This window comes from Panicum virgatum, chromosome 3K (assembly GCF_016808335.1).
Source record: "Panicum virgatum strain AP13 chromosome 3K, P.virgatum_v5, whole genome shotgun sequence".
NCBI lineage: Eukaryota > Viridiplantae > Streptophyta > Magnoliopsida > Poales > Poaceae > Panicum > Panicum virgatum.
In genome coordinates, this window is record NC_053138.1 from 6408561 (window position 1) to 6421143 (window position 12583).

Genomic DNA, 12583 nt, shown 5'->3' on the forward strand with positions numbered 1-12583 from the left:
GTTCGATGTTTTGGAGGGATCCCTGTCCGCCCTTATATGATTGGGGGAAGCAGAGTTACATGGAAGTCCTAGTCGAGTTCTGTTAGGATTCTAGTCCGAGAGGTTCGGCTAGTTTCCGAAACCGTCGACTAGTTCTACTCCTATTCGGGTAGATACAAAAAGAGGTAAGGCATAACCATGTACTACTCCCTACTCTAGAATATTCTGTGCCTGTGGACAGTCCTACTGCCCTGGGTCTGGCAAGCCCCCGAGCTCTTCGTAGTCGCGTCCTGTAGGCGTTGAGTACTTCTGAAGATGTCCATCGAGTGCTTTCGAGTGCTTCTGGAATCCATTGCTCAGGCTTGGATGTAACACCCCTGTGTTAATCGTCTCGCTAATCATGAGTTAACTCGCTAAGTGTGGACTCAAATTCGTCGTTAACGCTAATCGCGTTCGCTTAGTAAACATTTATTTAGCCGTGTTCGATCTCGTTTTTGTCCTTGATCCGAGCTCCAAATCAATTTTCGCCCAAAACGAAAGTTGTAGATCTTTGCCTCCTCTACAACTTTTATTTTGGCCGAATTTTAAGTTTCTATATGAAAATTTTAGTTTTAACTGGTCAAACTCGGGCAAAAATCATTTAAACGAAGAAACAGTGTCTCCACTATACTCGTCACTGTGACGCTCGCCGGCCATACCGGCGACTGTGTTCGTCGGCGCCGCTCCACGCGTCGGCCATCGACGATCCTCGCACACCGCGCTGCGCGAGCTTATCCGGTCGCAGTGCCGTTTCTCGTTTCTCCTTCCTTCCATCCCCATCCTCGAGCTCGAGCGGAGCTAGGTTGAGCAGAGTCACCGTCGCTCGTCGCACCGGCCACTGCTCGCCACCCCGCCTCGATTCATCGCGCCTCGAGCTGCGCAACCTCGCCCCGAAGCTCGTCCATCCCTCCACGAGCGTGGCTGTGCCCTACCCCGGCCGAATCGGCCTAGCACCGAGCTCAGACCGCCGCTCGCCATCGCCGTTCCCGCCGAGATCCACCCCTCTCCGTCGAGCTCCCTCTCCGAGGTCTCCTCCGCCCAAAATCGACCAACAGTGAGCTCAATCGCGGCCTCCTCCTACTCCCCGACCTTTTCCTCACCCGAATCGGCGCCGCCGTCGTCGAATCGCAGCCGCGCCGCCGTGGAACGCGCCGCCCGCCGCCCGCGTGCGCCGCCGGACCTTCCTGCTCCAGCCCGCAGCCCCCTACCGCGCGCCCTAGGGCCGCCTAGCCCCCCCGAAGCTCAAGCCGCCCGCCCTCGCCGCCGGCCGGCCCGGGCCAGGCCGGAACGCGGCGGCCGCCGCGCGCCCCGCCCTGCGCCGCCGCGGGCCGCCGCGCCCCGCCCTGCGCCGCCGCGGGCCGCCGCGCCCCGCCCTGCGCCGCCGCGGGCCGCCGCGCCCCGCCCTGCGCCCCGCCCTACGCCGCGCGCCTGCGCCCCTCCCCGCCCTGTGTTGGCTGCGGCCGAGCCGCGCCGCTCCGTCGGCCGGGCTCCGCCGGCGGGAGCCGGCCCGCGCGCCGCCGCTGGCCACCTTGCCCGCGCGCCGCCCGTGCGGGCGATGCAGAGGAGGGGGCGGGCCGGGTCGCTGACGGGTGGGCCCCGGCTGTCAGCCCCCCTCTTTCCTTTTATGTTTTAAGTTTTATTTCTTTATTCCGGCTGAGAAATTCTTTATTGCCTAAAAATTCATAGGAAAATGCGAAAAATGCCAAACAAATTTTGTTAGGTTTCTAAAATCATGATCTTCAGAGGAAAAATACTTAAGCATGCTTTTTGTCACTTTTGCTGTGATGAAAATTCAGTTTGTGTTAAAGCTAGTTTAATTTTGTACCACTTGTTCTATAACTCTAAAATTTATGAAAAATTTGTAGTGGCTTAGTTCTTGCATGTGTAGTTCACTGAAAAAGTTTCAGGTGCTTGTTCTATATGCAAGTGTGTGGATCTATTTGTTGTTTAATTGCTTTTCTAGGGATTAGATAAATGCTTTCGATCGTCGTTAATTGTTGGAAAAATTCTTTGGCATGCTTTACTGTCTTCACTTTGCGCTGATTAATTGTGTTGCTAGATCATGGTTGCAAGTTAGGGTTTTACTTATAGTTTGCCCTAGCCATGCTCTTTTCGTTATTTAGTGTCGTTAGTCGTTTTTGGCAGGAAACACTTCAGGCTAAATGTTTGAACTTTGTTTTCGCATCATAAGCTCTTATGCATTACTCTGTGTCCTATCTGTTGCATGACATATTTTATTCGTGTAGACGCCACGAACGACGCTGTCCACGAGCTAGTTGCTGAGCCGGTCCAGGACCCACGAGCAGGAGCACAGCAGGAGGACGCCGTTGAGCACGCCCCCGGAGACCTAGTTAACCCCGCTGACCTGCAAGGCAAGCCCCGGAGCATAACCTTAATTTAAATTATTCAATGTTTATTTAAGTATTGTGCCTTTATGTTCTAGGAGTTGAATGGAACCATAGTGTGCATGTTTTCCCTAGGTACCGTGGGCCTATACTAGTATGCAGGTGTCGATAGAAATGCTCTGCTAATAGGATTTCGGTAGAAGTCGAGTGATTACTGTCACTCGCGAGTTTAGGATCTTGATCCCTTAGCTTTGGCTTGAAATGAATTGTTGAGTAAAGAGAAATGGAGACCGGGCGGAAATGAGTTGGTTTTGGTATGGAATGGATGGAAAGTAAGCTCCGCCTGTGTCGATTGAGGACCGTTCCGTTGTTGGCAGTGCTGATCGAGGATTGAACAGTACTAACCACATACCGGAAGTAGGAGGTAGTCAAAACCGGTAAGCTGTGTACCACCTTACAGCGGTGATTTGAATTCCGCCATGCTACGCTGGGCGTGGGAGTTGGCGGGTGTTGGATAGGATGCCGCCTCCGGGTTCTCCGGGAGTTCACCGCGAGAGGCCCATCACCTGGGTTTTAGCAGGCGTAGTTCAGATGCCGTGGTAATGTGGAAACAGTTGACGCGCGTGGCCCGACGGGGCTTATCTGTGTCGTGTGAGTTAGGTCCACCTTGCAAGGTTAAATCGGATCGATTCGCCGTGACTCGCGGTTATGAGAGCCTTGATCTCTTTGTCACATCGTAGTAAGAAAGTGGAATGAAAACGGAATGGAAAAGACTGGTTTGGAAGTTACTAAAAGATAATCTGTTCCACCATGTGTGTTTTAGATGAATAGGCGAACTTAGTAATACTTGGTATACTAAATGGAGCTAAAATATTGAAAGTAAGGATTCACTTCTAGCAGCTTTTCAGCAAAAGAACTCCAGAGCCAAAAAGCTTTGCATGTCTAGGTAATGGGCTAAGTATACCCAGAGTCGGGTAAGCCTTGCTGAGTATTAGTATACTCAGGGTTGTTGTTGTAACCCCTCTGAGCAGGTTGTGTCCCGGCGGACTTCGAGGAGATCTGTGCGTCCTGGATTGGACAGCCGCTTCCTCTAGGTTGGACCGTCGAGTGGGCCCCGTCTTCCCCGTGAAGATTGGGCAGGTTGGCGTCACATCGGTGGGCAGGATGTGGAGCTCACCTTTTATCGTCGTCGTAGCTATCGTATTGTATTTCGAACTCAGTTTTAAACTTCCGCTGTGCGTTTGAACTCTGTTGTTTGTATTTAAGACTTTTATGTAAAACTGGTGTTGTAAATTAATTTGAAGATTTCTGTATGCTGGTAACACCTGTGCTCGTCTTCGTACGGGTCTAAGTGCAATTGTGATCCTGGAGTACAGTAGTTTAATCGGGATTTTACCCGACAGCCTGTCAGGTTACACCGTTTTAAGTGCACAGTAACTTGATTAAGTATTAAGATGATGGTTGGTGCATTTAAGCCGGTTTAATTTGAACGGTGCTGCTACAGCTGGCATCAGAGCTCTATATTGCATTGGGGTGATTACCTTGCAACGATTTCGGGTTTTTCGAAAAGTTGACGCTAGATGCGCTAAGGAATAGAATAGATAGTTCGTATGCCCTAATTATGTTATATAAGTTAGGTGGCAACTAAGTATCTATTTTATTCCAGCACTTTCAGCTTTTACTTTTTGTTAAACCTTACTTCTGTAACGACGCACCTACGTTGAGGTAAGCAAGGTAAGCATTCTGGTAGTCCTTAGAATAGCCCACGTGTTTCATACGTGCGCGGGTCCCGTATGTTGAGCATACGAGGAGGTGATAAGGCTCAATTCAAATGAGCCTGTCACTATCTGCCGCCTGATATGGAGTGCGGATTTCATGCCGTGTGATTGTGATCTCGGCCATTTCGTAAGGCAATGTTACGAGATGTAAACCTGTCATGCGGTTGGCCATGACCGTGACCCTTGGGACACGTCTACCCTTGGATGTCCCGTAAGGCGAGTGTACGGGAAGTGAATACGTTGTTATGACGTATGCAGCGCTGCCCATTCAGCGTCGAACGTTTGGGTGCCATCTCTATAGTGGATGGTAATGTATGTGTGAATATGTGGGAAACTGCATATGCGTTACCCGTGTGGCGTAGGACACATGGGGGCCGTTCGTGTGTGCTGGCACGAAGGGTCCAGAAATGGATATTTATATCTGTCTCTGTGTTCTTCTGCAGGAAACTAACTCCGTAAGCGCGTTATAAAATCCTTGATCGTAGGAACGACTAGTCTATATATAGGGAGAGAACGTAATTGTGCCACCGATTGCTCTCGTATACCATATTTTGGTACTTGTTTGGGTGAGAAACGCTAGAACGTGGCATGCATCTTGCATCTTGCATTCCTGAGTTGTTGTTGTCTTGTGACTTCAGTTGCGCTTCGCAAAAATTTATTTGGATCACCATGTTTTTACTATGTGTTCTTAAAAATTTATTTGTGTTGCGTTACCAAGTTTAAATCTGTTCTTTTAAACAAATTTGTGACTTACGTTAGCACTATGTGTTCTTACAGATGGCTAGCTTCACGCACGTGATCGTGGACGCTGAGGGTTGGGCGCACTCCAATGCCCTCCACACCGGCCACTTTCCTCGTTTGCTGTGGCAGATGCTCAGGGCGTTTGACTACACTGAGCCCCCACAGTACTCCGGACACGAGTCTAGCTTGCTGGGCACCGAGCGCTGTCAGATGATTGTGAAGATTCCTGCTTGCCCCGCTCGCTTGGATTGGGACTCGTGGCAGCTCACTGTCTATGGTAGGAAGCTGGCAGACTCCTGGGAGATTGCAGCTAGGAAGGCTATTGAGGAGTTCTCAGAGAAGCATAATGCAGAGGTGATAGATACTCATTACAGTGTGTTTTCTCTGAGGGATGAGACTACTCAGGCCTATACAGATCGGGTGAACCGCAACCTGAACTACATGATGCCCGACTACAATGTCAGGACAGCACTCTCGTTCAGCTACTCCTCAGCTTTGAGCAACATGTATGAGCAGCTGCGCGAGGAAAATGCGATATGCAGGAGCAAGGCTCGAGAGGCTCACCTCCATGAGCAGCACATGATTGGTACCCAGGACAAGATCAAGACCCTGAAGGCCAAGTCCAGAGCGAGGAAGATCAGGATTCAGGAGTTGCAGGAGGAGTTAGAGAACAGGACTCAGATGGTGCAGCACCTGGAGGGGCAGCTTCAGCAGGCCCAGGAGTAGATTGAGGACGCCCAGGCTCAGGTGCAGGCAGCAGCAGAGATGGAGGCTGATGCAGCAGAGGAGGAGCCAGAAGAAGAAGAAGAGGAAGAGGACCCTGAGGAGATCGAGGGAGTGTCTGGAGTCGAGTCGGGACCTGGGACTCCGTGAGGACGCAGTGGGATAGTGTTGATTCTCCCCTTGCAGTGTAGCCTAACTGTAGGATAGTTGGGTAGGATCACCAACATAGTGCTCTAGGCTAACCTTGGGTTGAGAATTCTTTTGTGGCTCAGTAGTTCGAGTCATGTAGGATAACCCCTCGCTAGTGTGGTGTGTAGCCGAGTCGTGTAAGACCCCGTAGTGGTGTGTTGTAGGGTCGTTTGTGAACCCTTCTCCCATGTTAGGTTGTTGCCGTAGCACGGCTTGGGTTGTACTGAACCTTGTTCCAGCTTAAGCAGCGTGGCTGCTTAATGTAAATTTTACTACCATGATGATCTTTCCTGTCAGTATGTGAAATTTCAGCTATGGGTTGCGTTTTGACTGTCTTCAAATCTGAAATTGATGATGAGCGATGTTTAGTATTGCATACGTTAGAGCTACTCTGGACGAAACTTGTTGAGTTGATGCGCTTTCAACCAAAGCAAGTTAGTTTATCTTCCCTTGGTGAACCATATTGTGAGGGGAAAGATTCATGCCGTGTGTTCATATTATATATGCACATTCTTTATTTGCATGAATTAGTCCTGATAGCGAAATGGCTAACCAGGGGAATGATTATTTTGCAGATGGGTGATAATCATGACAATGACAATCACGAGGCACTGCCCCAACAACCTCCCTCTTTGGCTCAAGCTGTTGCAGCTCTTATTGCTGACCGCAATGAGCAGACGGAGTTGATAAGGCAACTGGTGCAAGCCCAGGTCAATGCCGGCAGAGGTCGACATGCTCCCCCGCTAGCACCAGCAGAAACTGACTATGTCGGATTTCTGGCCACCCAGCCACCTCTGTTCCATAAGGTCGATGATCCCCTTGAGGCTGATGCCTGGATTCGCACCATTGAGGATAAGTTCAGCATCCTCAATTGCACAGAGATGGACAAGGCCGCCTTTGCAGCGCAACAGCTGCGAGGACCTACGAAAATATGGTGGGTCAATCACAAGGCTCTCCTTCCCGCTGGTACACGTCTCACTTGGGATGAGTTTGTGGCAGCGTTTAAAGCTCACCACATCCCTACGAGCTTAATGAGGCGAAAGATGGCAGAGTTCCTAGCCCTGAAGCAAGGGACCAACACTGTGCTCCAATATGCCCAGACCTTTAACCAGCTATCCCAGTATGGTGGTTTTCATGTGGACACTGATGAGAAGAAACAAGATTGCTTCAGAAGGGGACTTAGTACAAAGCTCCAGGACAAACTGGCTCTCACTACTTGCAACAACTTTACTGATCTGGTTAATAAGGCCATCACGCAGGAAGATGCCACGCTGGCACACAAAGCTGACAAGAAGAGAAAGGCACCTGCTGGATCCTCCAGCAATGCACCCCAGAGATACAAGCTGGTTCAGATAGGGAATCAGCAGGCTTCAAACCGTCCTCCACAACAGGGCCGTTGGGTCGCTAGACCACCCCAGCAACAGCAGCAGTGGGCACCCCGTTTTCCGATACAGCAGCAGAGGCCCCTAATGCTACAAGCTCCACGCCCCAACAACTACCCCTGTTACAATTGTGGTAACCTGGGGCACTTTGCACGAGACTGCCGTCTGCCATCTCGGCAGAACATCTACAATACTCCAGCACTGAGTCAAGGTTCCAGCCAGAAAGATCAGAAAAAGAAGGTTGTACCTGCCAAGACTGGTCGTGTGAACTACACTACTCTGGAGGAAGTTCCGGAGGGCACCCAAGTGATGGCGGGTACGTTCTCCGTTAATCACTGCCCTGTTACTGTGCTATTTGATTCTGGAGCATCTCATAATTTTATCAGTGAAGCATGTGTGGCACGACTTCACTTACAAGTAACATGCCTAGAGAGACCCTACATTATTCAGACACCTGGCACCCGGTTAAATGCTGGCCAAGTAGTTTGAAATGTTTCCCTTACCTTGGGTGGGAAAAATTTTCCACTCACTCCCATTGTTCTTCCAAGTCAAGGGATAGATATCATACTTGGAATGAATTGGATGAAGAAGCATGGCGTTATCATCAATACCTCTTCTCGTATCCTTCAGTTCAACTCTTCCATGTATGGTTCTATGGACATTCATCTTTCCCAGCATGCAATTCCAGCCACTGTCATATACCATCTGGAAGGGAAAGTTCTAGAAATAATTCCGGTGGTTTGTGAATACCCCGATGTGTTTCCGGAGGACTTGCCTGGCATGCCTCCCGATCGGGATATTGAGTTTGTCATTGAGTTACAGCCTGGCACAGCGCCCATATCTCGAAGGCCATATAGAATGACTCCCAGTGAGTTAGCTGAATTAAAAATCCAGTTACAAGAGTTGCTGGATAAAGGCTATATCCGACCGAGCACCTCACCTTGGGGTTGCCCGGCTCTGTTCGTAAAGAAGAAAGATCACGGACTAAGGCTATGTGTGGATTATCGACCCCTGAATGCAGTGACCATCAAAAACAAATATCCACTTCCTCGTATTGATATTCTTTTTGATCAACTAGCCGGAGCTAAGGTATTCTCAAAAATAGATCTCCGATCTGGCTATCATCAGATAAAAATCAGACCGGTGGATATACCAAAAACAACCTTCTCTACTCGTTATGGGTTATACGAGTATTTGGTGATGTCCTTTGGATTAACCAATGCTCCAGCATATTTCATGTACCTCATGAATTCGGTATTCATGCTGGAGTTAGACAAATTCGTCGTGGTCTTCATTGATGATATCTTGATCTACTCCAAGAATGAAGAAGAACATGCTCATCATCTTCGCATAGTACTTCAGCGTCTGAGAGAGCACCAGCTTTATGCCAAACTCAGCAAGTGTGACTTCTGGCTGAAAGAAGTGCCGTTCCTCGGTCATGTCATATCTGCTGAGGGCATCTCTGTGGATCCCAGTAAAGTACAGGATGTACTCGAATGGGAAGCCCCAACTTCAGTCCCTGAAATTCGCAGTTTCTTGGGTTTAGCTGGGTATTATCGACGATTCATCCCAGAATTCTCCAGAATTGCGAAGCCGATGACTGAACTTCTTAAGAAGGGGTTAAATTCTATTGGAGTGCTCAATGTGAGGAAGCTTTCCAGAAATTGAAAACACTTCTCACTTCTGCTCCAATCTTGGCCCAACCAGACACTACAAAACCATTTGATGTTTACTGTGATGCCTCAGGCACAGGACTCGGCTGTGTCCTGATGCAAGAAAACAGAGTGATTGCTTATGCTTCTCGATCACTCAAGAGGCATGAAGAAAACTATCCCACTCATGATCTTGAATTAGCAGCTGTGGTCCATTCACTGAAGATCTGGCGACACTATCTTTTAGGTTCATTGTGCAACATCTATACGGATCACAAGAGTCTCAAATATCTTTTCACTCAAGCTGATTTGAACATGCATCAAAGAAGATGGCTTGAGTTGATTAAAGATTATGAACTCGAAGTACATTATCATCCTGGCAAGGCGAATGTAGTTGCCGATGCGCTAAGTCGCAAAGCTCACTGTCATTGCATCTCAGCTATACCATTAAGCGAATCTCTTTGCTTTGAAATGGAAAAGCTGAACTTAAGTATTGTACCACATGGCACATTGGCTCATCTAGAGCTTACTCCTACTCTTCGTGATCTCATCATAGCGGCACAAAAGCAAGATAAAGGGGTGAATGAAATTCAGAGAAGACTATCAGAAGGAGACCCTAAAGTGAATTGCTTCCACCAGGATAATGAGAATGTGTTATGGTTCAAGGACCGATTAGTGGTGCCTAAGAATTTTGAGCTCAGAAAACAAATTCTTGACGAAGCCCATACTTCACGACTATCAATTCATCCGGGTAGCAACAAGATGTACCAAGACCTGAAGCAACGATTCTGGTGGACTCGGATGAAAAGAGAAATTGCCAAGTATGTGTCAGAGTGTGATATCTGTAGAAGAGTTAAGGCTAGTCATCTCAGACCAGCTGGAACTCTCCAGCCCTTGAATATTCCAGAATGGAAATGGGAAGATATAAGTATGGATTTCATCGTCGGCTTACCTCGAACTCAAAAGGGTTACGACTCTATTTGGGTTGTAGTGGATAGACTGACTAAGTCGGCACATTTCCTCCCAGTCAAGACGACGTACTTGACCAAGCAATATGCGGAATTGTACATGGATCGCATACTATGTTTACATGGTGTGCCAAAGACTATCATCTCTGATCGTGGAACTCAGTTCGTTGCTCGTTTTTGGGAGCAATTACATGCTTGCTTGGGAACGCATCTTATTCGCAGCTCTGCATATCACCCTCAAACAGACGGCCAAACCGAGAGGATAAATCAAATTTTGGAAGATATGCTCCGTGCTTGCGTCTTGACCTATCCACAGAAATGGGATCAATGCTTGTCGTTAGCTGAATTCTCTTATAACAATAGTTATCAAGAGAGCATCAAAATGGCACCATTTGAAGCATTGTATGGTCGTCGATGCCGTACACCTCTCAATTGGTCTGAAACTGGAGAAAGAACAATCTTTGGGCCCGACATGGTTCAAGAGGCCGAAGAACAAGTCCGTCTTATTCAAGCCAACTTAAAGATTGCACAATCTCGACAGAAGAGCTATGCAGATAAAAGAAGAGATCCACTCGTCTTTAAGGTCGGTGACCACGTCTATCTAAAAGTATCACCTTGGAAAGGCGTGCAAAGGTTTGGAATAAAAGGAAAGCTAGCTCCCCGCTACATCGGTCCATATCCAATTGTGGAACGATGCGGTCCTGTGGCTTATCGGTTGAATCTTCCAGCGAATCTTTCTGCAGTTCATAACATCTTCCATGTATCGCAACTCAGAATGTGCCTTAGAGTTCCGACTGAAGCTGTGGCAAGTGACTCGATTCAATTAGAATCTGATCTCACTTATTCTGAGCATCCTATTAAGATTATCGATCGCAAGGATCGAGTTACTCGTCGCACAACCAACCGATTCTACAAAGTTCAATGGAGTAATCACTCCGAAGATGAAGCTACTTGGGAGAAGGAGGAATTACTGAGATCCAAGTATCCGGAGTTTTTAAACGTCCATCCAGGTACTACATCTTCGAACCCTTTCCGCCTGTTTGAATTCTCTCGTGCGTGAATCTCGGGACGAGATTCCTTTAAGGGGGGAAGGCTGTAACACCCCTGTGTTAATCGTCTCGCTAATCATGAGTTAACTCGCTAAGTGTGGACTCAAATTCGTCGTTAACGCTAATCGCGTTCGCTTAGTAAACATTTATTTAGCCGTGTTCGATCTCGTTTTTGTCCTTGATCCGAGCTCCAAATCAATTTTCGCCCAAAACGAAAGTTGTAGATCTTTGCCTCCTCTACAACTTTTATTTTGGCCAAATTTCAAGTTTCTATATGAAAATTTTAGTTTTAACTGGTCAAACTCGGGCAAAAATCATTTAAACGAAGAAACAGTGTCTCCACTATACTCGTCACTGTGACGCTCGCCGGCCATACCGGCGACTGTGTTCGTCGGCGCCGCTCCACGCGTCGGCCGTCGACGATCCTCGCACACCGCGCTGCGCGAGCTTATCCGGTCGCAGTGCCGTTTCTCGTTTCTCCTCCCTTCCATCCCCATCCTCGAGCTCGAGCGGAGCTAGGTCGAGCAGAGTCACCGTCACTCGTCGCACCGGCCACTGCTCGCCACCTCGCCTCGATTCATCGCGCCCCGAGCTGCGCAACCTCGCCCCGAAGCTCGTCCATCCCTCCACGAGCGCGGCCGTGCCCTACCCCGGCCGAATCGGCCTAGCACCGAGCTCAGACCGCCGCTCGCCATCGCCGTTCCCGCCGAGCTCCGCCCCTCTCCGTCGAGCTCCCTCTCCGAGGTCTCCTCCGCCCAAAATCGACCCACGGTGAGCTCAATCGCGGCCTCCTCCTACTCCCCGACCTTTTCCTCACCCGAATCGGCGCCGCCGTCGTCGAATCGCAGCCGCGCCGCCGTGGAACGCGCCGCCCGCCGCCCGCGTGTGCCGCCGGACCTTCCTGCTCCAGCCCGCAGCCCCCCTACCGCGCGCCCTAGGGCCGCCTAGCCCCGCCCTGCGCCCCGCCCTACGCCGCGCGCCTGCGCCCCTCCCCGCCCTGTGTTGGCTGCGGCCGAGCCGCGCCGCTCCATCGGCCGGGCTCCGCCAGCGGGAGCCGGCCCGCGCGCCGCCGCTGGCCACCTTGCCCGCGCGCCGCCCGTGCGGGCGATGCAGAGGAGGGGGCGGGCCGGGTCGCTGACGGGTGGGCCCCGGCTGTCAGCCCCCCTCTTTCCTTTTATGTTTTAAGTTTTATTTCTTTATTCCGGCTGAGAAATTCTTTATTGCCTAAAAATTCATAGGAAAATGCGAAAAATGCCAAACAAATTTTGTTAGGTTTCTAAAATCATGATCTTCAGAGGAAAAATACTTAAGCATGCTTTTTGTCACTTTTGCTGTGATGAAAATTCAGTTTGTGTTAAAGCTAGTTTAATTTTGTACCACTTGTTCTATAACTCTAAAATTTATGAAAAATTTGTAGTGGCTTAGTTCTTGCATGTGTAGTTCACTGAAAAAGTTTCAGGTGCTTGTTCTATATGCAAGTGTGTGGATCTATTTGTTGTTTAATTGCTTTTCTAGGGATTAGATAAATGCTTTCGATCGTCGTTAATTGTTGGAAAAATTCTTTGGCATGCTTTACTGTCTTCACTTTGCGCTGATTAATTGTGTTGCTAGATCATGGTTGCAAGTTAGGGTTTTACTTATAGTTTGCCCTAGCCATGCTCTTTTCGTTATTTAGTGTCGTTAGTCGTTTTTGGCAGGAAACACTTCAGGCTAAATGTTTGAACTTTGTTTTCGCATC